This window comes from Homarus americanus, unplaced genomic scaffold, assembly GCF_018991925.1.
Source record: "Homarus americanus isolate GMGI-L3 unplaced genomic scaffold, GMGI_Hamer_2.0 scaffold34192, whole genome shotgun sequence".
NCBI lineage: Eukaryota > Metazoa > Arthropoda > Malacostraca > Decapoda > Nephropidae > Homarus > Homarus americanus.
Window position 1 is genome coordinate 27,031 of NW_024712876.1, and position 7,700 is coordinate 34,730.

Sequence of the window (7,700 nt, forward strand, 5' to 3'; positions counted from 1 at the left end):
GATACCTTAATGGTACTGCAAGAGGTATTTTGGCAGGGATTGAGGCTCCATAGTTTGTATTTTGCTTTGTGATTTTGGGACCAACCATTTTCAGTAATATTTAAAAATCTGAAGCTATTGTTCTTAAAAAGTTTCTAAATCCAGCTGCATCTTCTTGTTTCAGGTCTGTCATTAGTTTTTCTCCATATTTTGTTCCTTCCTCCACCATCGTCTAGGACTTTACCTTGCTCTCCATCTTCTTTCTCCTTAGGAAATAAAAACACAGGCACCCGCTGCAGCGGCCACTTCTGCATCCACCGACATGATGACGTCGACTGCTCATCCCGCCAATTCATCGCTCTAGCTTGGGCTGGACCTGCAACAATGTTTCTGAACTGTCTCGCGGCTGTTGTGAAACAATCGTGAGACAGTCCAGCAACAAAGTTTGCCGATTGCTTCTGGACTGTTTCACAGCAGTCGGTAGACAGTCCAGAAACAATGTTACCGTGTATCCCAAGCGTTTCTGGACTGTCTCGCTACTGTTTCTGGATTGTCTCGCAACAGCCCAGAAACATTGTTGAGCGACTGTTTCTAGACAATGTATTTTGATGTGTACGAGGCTTAAGGCCACCTATCCCGACGGCCACATCTCTGTCGCTCACTTCCTTGACTGGACCCAGAGTATCATTGGCAATTAATGAAGAAAATAATTGTACTTAAAATTATTCAATAACCTTATCATTTTTGTTGCAGATCAATATAATCACGCAATGAAGTACACCAAACAAGCCTTGGGAAATCTTATCCAACCTTACCCAACCTATAACAATCCTAAAACTATAAATCATTTACTTTACCTTATTCGTGTTTTCGGTGTTAAGTATGTGTTGGTGTCTTTTGGGGTTCAGATGAGGAGGGGGAACCATGAACTCGAAAGCAATTTTTAACCTTTTATAGGTTAGGTCAGGTTTTCAAAGGCTTGTTTGGTTGTTCTTCTCAGTATTTTACTCCACAGTGTAACATTTCAATGTAGATCATTGAAAGTTTAATGGGCTATTATGATTTTTATATTAATTTATCAAAAAATAACATTTTTTGAATCAGTATAAGAATCTACATTAGAAAAAAATATTTCAAATTTTTTGAGTTCAGTACATGGGTCAGGGGACACTGTCAAAACCGTCATGGAGACCTAAGGTTATATTCCGGCCAGTACCTCAATTACTGTTCTATGAAGGACTGTTTTTGGTGTATAGGCTTAAGATCAAACCAGAGACAATGGCTCTTAAATTTTCTTCTAAACTTTCTTTTTTTCTAAAATAAGAATATGTATAGTAATAAATGGACGTGTCTCTCTCTAAATTGTGTGTCTGTCCCAGCTACAGCACAGCTCCAAAACGGAAGCAGTTAAAGACATGAAACTTGCACACACATATTACACAGGCCCCAAGGTTGTGCTCCTTGTATTACTGTTGACCACGGACCCAAGGGTGGTCCAGGAGAGAACCAAAAATCTTCCCAGACTGAGATATCACCACGGCGATTGTGGGAGCTGGCTACCCGTGTCAGGGAGGACAAACTGTGGCGGTCAGGATTAGGTTAAGTTGGTTTCGATTGGCTTGGGGTGGGGTAGTTTAGGTTAGGTATGGTATGGTATGGTATGGTATGGTATGGTATGATATGGTAGGGTAAGTTATATTAAGTTACAGTAGGTTAGGTTGAGGTTGTTACCCGTGTCAGGGAGGGCATACAGTGACCGTCAAGGTTATATAAGGTGAATAATAACAATAGGCTGTGCAATGATTTTATTTGTCCAAATTAACAATAAAATGTGCTAGATAAAATGTAAACAAATCTTACATATGCTTAATTTTCTCTTATAATAATACATAATTTTTGATGCGTGTGTGTGAAGCAGATGTGAGGTGTTAAACAGACGTGTGTGTGAAGCAGATGTGAGGTGTTAACAGATGTGTGTGTGTGTGTGTGTGTGTGTGTGTGTGTGTGTGTGTGTGAAGCAGATGTGAGGTGTTAAGAGATGTGTGTGTGTGAAGCAGATGTGAGGTGTTAACAGATGTGTGTGTGCGAAGCAGATGTGAGGTGTTAACAGATGTGTGTGTGAAGCAGATGTGAACAGGTGTGTAACAGCAGATGTGTGTGAAGCAGATGTGAGGTGTTAACAGACGTGTGTGTGAAGCAGATGTGAGGTGTTAACAGATGTGTGTGAAGCAGATGTGTGTGTGAAGCAGATGTTAACAGACGTGTGTGTGAAGCAGATGTGAGGTGTTAACAGATGTGAGGTGTTAACAGATGTGTGTGTGAAGCAGATGTGAGGTGTTAACAGACGTGTGTGTGAAGCAGATGTGAGGTGTTAACAGACGTGTGTGTGAAGCAGATGTGAGGTGTTAACAGACGTGTGTGTGAAGCAGATGTGAGGTGTTAACAGATGTGTGTGAAGCAGATGATTTGTGTTGCAGGGAAAGTGAACTTCAAAGAGTGTCACAACCAGGGTTCTAGTCACCATGTGCTACACAGTAAGAACGAACCTAACCTAAGCTGACCTGACCTGACCTAACCCAAGCTAACCTAACTGACCTTGAGCATCAGCAGTTTATAGTAGTCAGCAGGTAAGTATTGCAGTCAAAGCCTCAGTCAGTAGTGAACTTGTGACTGCCTCAAACATATCGATATTAAGGGTAAATTTAAGAACGAGGAACTAGGTTTCCAACCTCCAGACGCCCGTGAGCCTCAGTTAACACATAGAGCCAAGTTAATTATTGTGTATCTTCTCTCTTAGGCTGTATGACGTATTAGTTGCTGAACCAACATCATGATTAGATCTTTCATTCCGGTCAGCATCAGTTACGGTCAGCATCAGTTACGGTCAGCATCAGTTACGGTCAACATCAGTTACGGTCGACATCAGTCACAGTCAACATCAGTTACGGTCAACATCAGTTACGGTCAACATCAGTCACAGTCAACATCAGTTACGGTCAACATCAGTTACGGACTACATCGACATCAGTTACGGTGAACATCAGTCACGGTGAACATCAGTTACGGACTACATCGACATCAGTTACGGTCAACATCAGTCACGGTCAACTTCAGAAACGGTCAACATCAGTAACGGTCAACATCAGTCACGGTCAACATCAGTCACAGTCAACATCAGTTACGGTCAACATCAGAAACGGTCAACATCAGTAACGGTCAACATCAGAAACGGTCAACATCTGTAACGGTCAACATCAGTCACGGTCAACATCAGTCATAGTCAACATCAGTTTCGGTCAACATCAGAAACGGTCAACATCAGTAACGGCCAACATCAGTAACGGTCAACATCAGTAACGGTCAACATCAGTCACGGTCAACATCAGTCACGGTCAATATCAGTCACGGTCAACATGATTCGCGGTCAACATCAGTAACGGTCAACATCAGTCACGGTCAACATGAGTCGCGGTCAACGTCAGTAACGGTCAACATCAGTCACAGTCAATATCAGTCACGGTCAGTATCAGTCACGGTCAATGTTGGAAGCACTTGTTTACGCAAAAGTCCACCAGGCAGATTAACCTTTAGTAACACTAGTGGGAGGGGGTTTGGTAACAATAGTGGGAGGGGGTTTGGTAACAATAGTGGGAGGGGGTTTGGTAACAATAGTGGGAGGGGGTTTGGTAACAGTAGTGGGAGGGGGTTTGGTAACAATAGTGGGAGGGGGTTTGGTAACAATAGTAGGAGGGGGTTTGGTAACAATAGTGGGAGGGGGTTTGGTAACAATAGTGGGAGGGGGTTTGGTAACAATAGTGGGTTTATCGAAGCAACAAACATAACATCTGAAGCCCGTGTCTTCGACCGCCCTGTTCGCCCTGAAGGTGACACGAGCGAAGCCGGTGCTTGTAATGGTGCCGTCAGGTGAGTTTGTGCCACAATGTCTGGAGAGAGAGAGCAGTATTAAGTCTGTACGTTTCACTGTCTATACTGTTTTATTAATTTGTATATGACTTATGTATATGGACGTGTATATTACTGTTATGTATATGGCTGTGTACAGTATATTACTGTTATGTATATGGCTGTGTACAGTATATTACTGTTATGTATATGGCCGTATATATTACTGCTAGGTATATGGCTGTGTATATTACTGTTATGTATATGGTTGTGTATATTACTGTTATGTATATGGCCGTGTATATTACTGTTATATATATGGCCGTATATATTACTGCTAGGTATATGGCTGTGTGTATTAATAGGAGGGCATAATACCATGACATATTTTTTCTTGACGTCATTTTTATATTGTTAATAAAACACAAAAGTTAACACATTGGGAAAACCTCGAAGGTGTGAATTCAACTATGGTGACAACATAAGTAACTAGTCACTATGGATAACAAGTAAACTGTGGTGACTACACAAATAACTAGTCACTATGGATAACAAGTAAACTATGGTGACAACACAAGTAACTAGTCGCTATGGATAACAAGTCAAGTAAACTATGGTGACAACATAAGTAACTAGTCACTATGGATAACAAGTCAAGTAAACTATGGTGACAACACAAGTAACTAGTCACTATGGATAACAAGTCAAGTAAACTATGGTAACAATACAAGTAACTAGTCACTACGGATAACAAGTAAACTATGGTGACAACAGATGCAACTAGTCACTATGGATAACAAGTAAACTATGGTGACTAGTCACTATGTATAACAAGTAAACTATGGTGACAACACAAGTAACTAGTCACTACGGATAACAAGTAAACTATGGTGACAACACAAGTAACTAGTCACTACAGATAACAAGTAAACTATGGTGACAACAGATGCAACTAATCACTATGGATAACAAGTAAACTATGGTGACAACAGATGCAACTAGTCACTATGTATAACAAGTAAACTATGGTGACAACACAAGTAACTAGTCACTACGGATAACAAGTAAACTATGGTGACAACACAAGTAACTAGTCACTACGGATAAAAGTAAACTATGATGACAATACAAGTAACTAGTCACTGTGGGTAACAAGTCAAATCAATGTTCCATATTGGTATTAACTCCATGCAAAGTAAGATGTTTGTTTATGATACTGATAAAACTTAGCTGAGTAACTCACCTCTCAGTAGCGCCCCTGGACGTTAGTATTAGGCGGTCCTTCACACAGTTGGTACTGTCCCCTAAGCAAAAGTATGGACATCTAAATTTGAGATAGGTAGACTTCTCTGGTCCACAGTTGAACGTCCACTGACATCTGTAAACAAAGAAAAGGTTTACCAGGTGTTGATAATGATGTCAAATGTCGCTTACTGTTGATAGGGATGTCAAATGATGGCTCAAACAGGTGTTGATCATAATGCTGAGTGAAATTTGTAACAGGTGTTAACAGTGATGCCAAATGAGGCTGTAACAGGTGTTAACTGATGCCAAGAAAGGTTGTAACAGGTGTTAACAGTGATGCCAAGTACTGTAAGGTTGTAACAGGTGTTAACAGTGATGCCAAGCAAGGCTGTAACAGGTGTTAACAATGACACGAAAGCTTAAAAATAATAGTGATGGTTTAAACATCAAGGAATAAATAAATTATATTCCATACACTTTATTTATACAGCGTATGTGTGTGTGTGTGTTTGTATGTGTGTGTTCGCACACAGGGTGGTGAAATGCGTCTCGTGTGGCAGCATCATGCTAGTGTTAAGGTACAATCACTGCTTGCTCCCTCTCGCTTTCAGCTACCACCTCTGGCTAGCCCTCTTGGCAAACAGGAAAACAACTTGTATAAGTCTTTCCCCAGCAGTACGCAGCCTCCTCACCATCAAGACTCATGCTGTGCCTCCTCGTGGCGACATATGGTAACTGGGTGCCTCGTGGGCACAGGCTAGACGGAGACCTCGGAGTAGCAGTGGGCCCCAGAGGGGCGGGGCATAGGACCATTGGCATGTGGACAGGTCCTGGAGCCTACTAACTACAGCCACCGCCCCAAACGACAAATCTGCGGTGGAGCCCTGCATCAGGCAGACATGCTTACAGAGTTCCAACAAGACCCCAACGGCGGTATAGGCGGAAGAGGTGAACACCATGGAAACCCAACGACTACACCGGCGTACGAAGAAGACAATGCCTGTAGGACAGGGAACTAAGGCGAAACCCAACAAACTGGGCTATTGGCAGTCCATTGGAACTCTCCCTCTCCCTAGTCGTTGCAACACTTGTACCACTAGATCAGGAAAAGGGAGAGCCAAGATGTGTGGTTGCAGCCTGCGCTCCTGCCTCACCACATAAATCAACTAACGCACAGCCATCATCCAGCTCATTATACCTCTCATCATCATCATAACATGACATGACATAAAGGCTAGTGACATGGGGGGGGGGAAGGAGGTTCAGGGGAAGGATAAAGGGAGGATAGAAGTGAATTTTATAAGGAGAGGAAAAGTGCAGTGGCTTAAACACCGCTTGCGTGAGGGGGTAGGCAATGTGCCCAGATGGGTGGGTGGTGCTGCAACACACTGCCAGGACGAGGCCTAGTGGGGGCCGGGAGTAGGGTCGGGCTATCAATGGGCCAAGCGTGGGAGCTCTGATGGTCGTCAAGTGCTCAGGATGTGTTGGTGAAGCGGAGGACGAACCAACCGCCCCGCCACGGCGGCGGCGCAAGCAGAGAAGCGCAGGGGGGCGGACCCACGGACACCTCTCACTGAAAGAAAACCAAGGAAAGGGAAACGGAATGTAATTAGTTGTAAAGTTGTTTGGAGAAAGGCGACGGTAAAGTCTTTGAGCTATGTCAAAGACGAACAGAGCGAGTTGGGGGAAGTGTTTTGAATCTTTGAGCTTGAAATGTCAAAGTATTCGTAGCAAGGAAGGATGAGCGTATCGTAGGATAATTTTTAATGAAGGCAGGAGACAGAATTGAGCTTTTTTGTCAAATTATTAACGGAGATTAAGAGGAGATTTTTTTTTCATGAGTTCGCAGTATGTTTTTTTTTGGGGGGGGGTGGGGCGGTGGGTTGTTGTGTATAGAGGTTGGTTGGTTTAATTGTAATCTGGGGCTGGGCTTTTGGTGTCGGTAAGTTGATATGTGGAGTGATAGTTTTTGTTTAGGGAGGAGTTGTTGAGTTTGGTTGTTTTTATTGAGAAGGGTTGTCACTGAGGTTGGGCATGTTTGGGTTGGTTCTGGAGAGTTGTAAGTATTTCAGTGAGGCTTTGTCTGGGGGGGGATGTTGTGTTTGGAGATTGGTTGGGGAGGCGGAGTTGGAGGTCGGGTGTGTTGATTTGTGTTGAGATAGGATTGCTTAGGGGGGATTGTTGTGTGTGGATAAAGTAAGGGGGGGGGGGAGGTGGACATTGTTAGTAAGGTCAGGTATGATAAGTTTCTTGGGAGGATTGTAGGTATGGATATGTGGTTGGTTGAGTTGAGTTATTTATTATTTATTCTTTTATTTATTTAATTATATTATTTATTTATTTATTTATTTATTTATTTATTTATTTTTATTTATTTATTTTATTTATTTTTTTTTCCCGTGTGCTCATACAGGTCTTCTGCATTTGCGGGGTGGGCTTTTGTAGGTATTGTGCACTCCCCACGGAACCTCCTTGGCGTCACTTCCTCTACAAGGACAGCCCGTTACTCGAGGGAGTATAGTTTCATTCTTCGAGGGAGGGCTTGTGTACAGGTACTATGCACCCCTCCCCTA

At 42.7% G+C, this 7,700-nt stretch overlaps 1 long non-coding RNA gene across 1 annotated transcript; it reads right to left on the reverse strand.

Annotated features, from left to right (window-relative positions):
* Positions 1-3,690: 3,690 nt before the first annotated feature.
* On the reverse strand, positions 3,691-6,200 carry LOC121864230. Its single transcript, XR_006088569.1, has 2 exons — positions 5,126-6,200; positions 3,691-3,923 (listed from the first exon to the last, which is right to left on the reverse strand). It is a non-coding gene; the product is annotated as an uncharacterized LOC121864230 (long non-coding RNA).
* Positions 6,201-7,700: the final 1,500 nt, after the last annotated feature.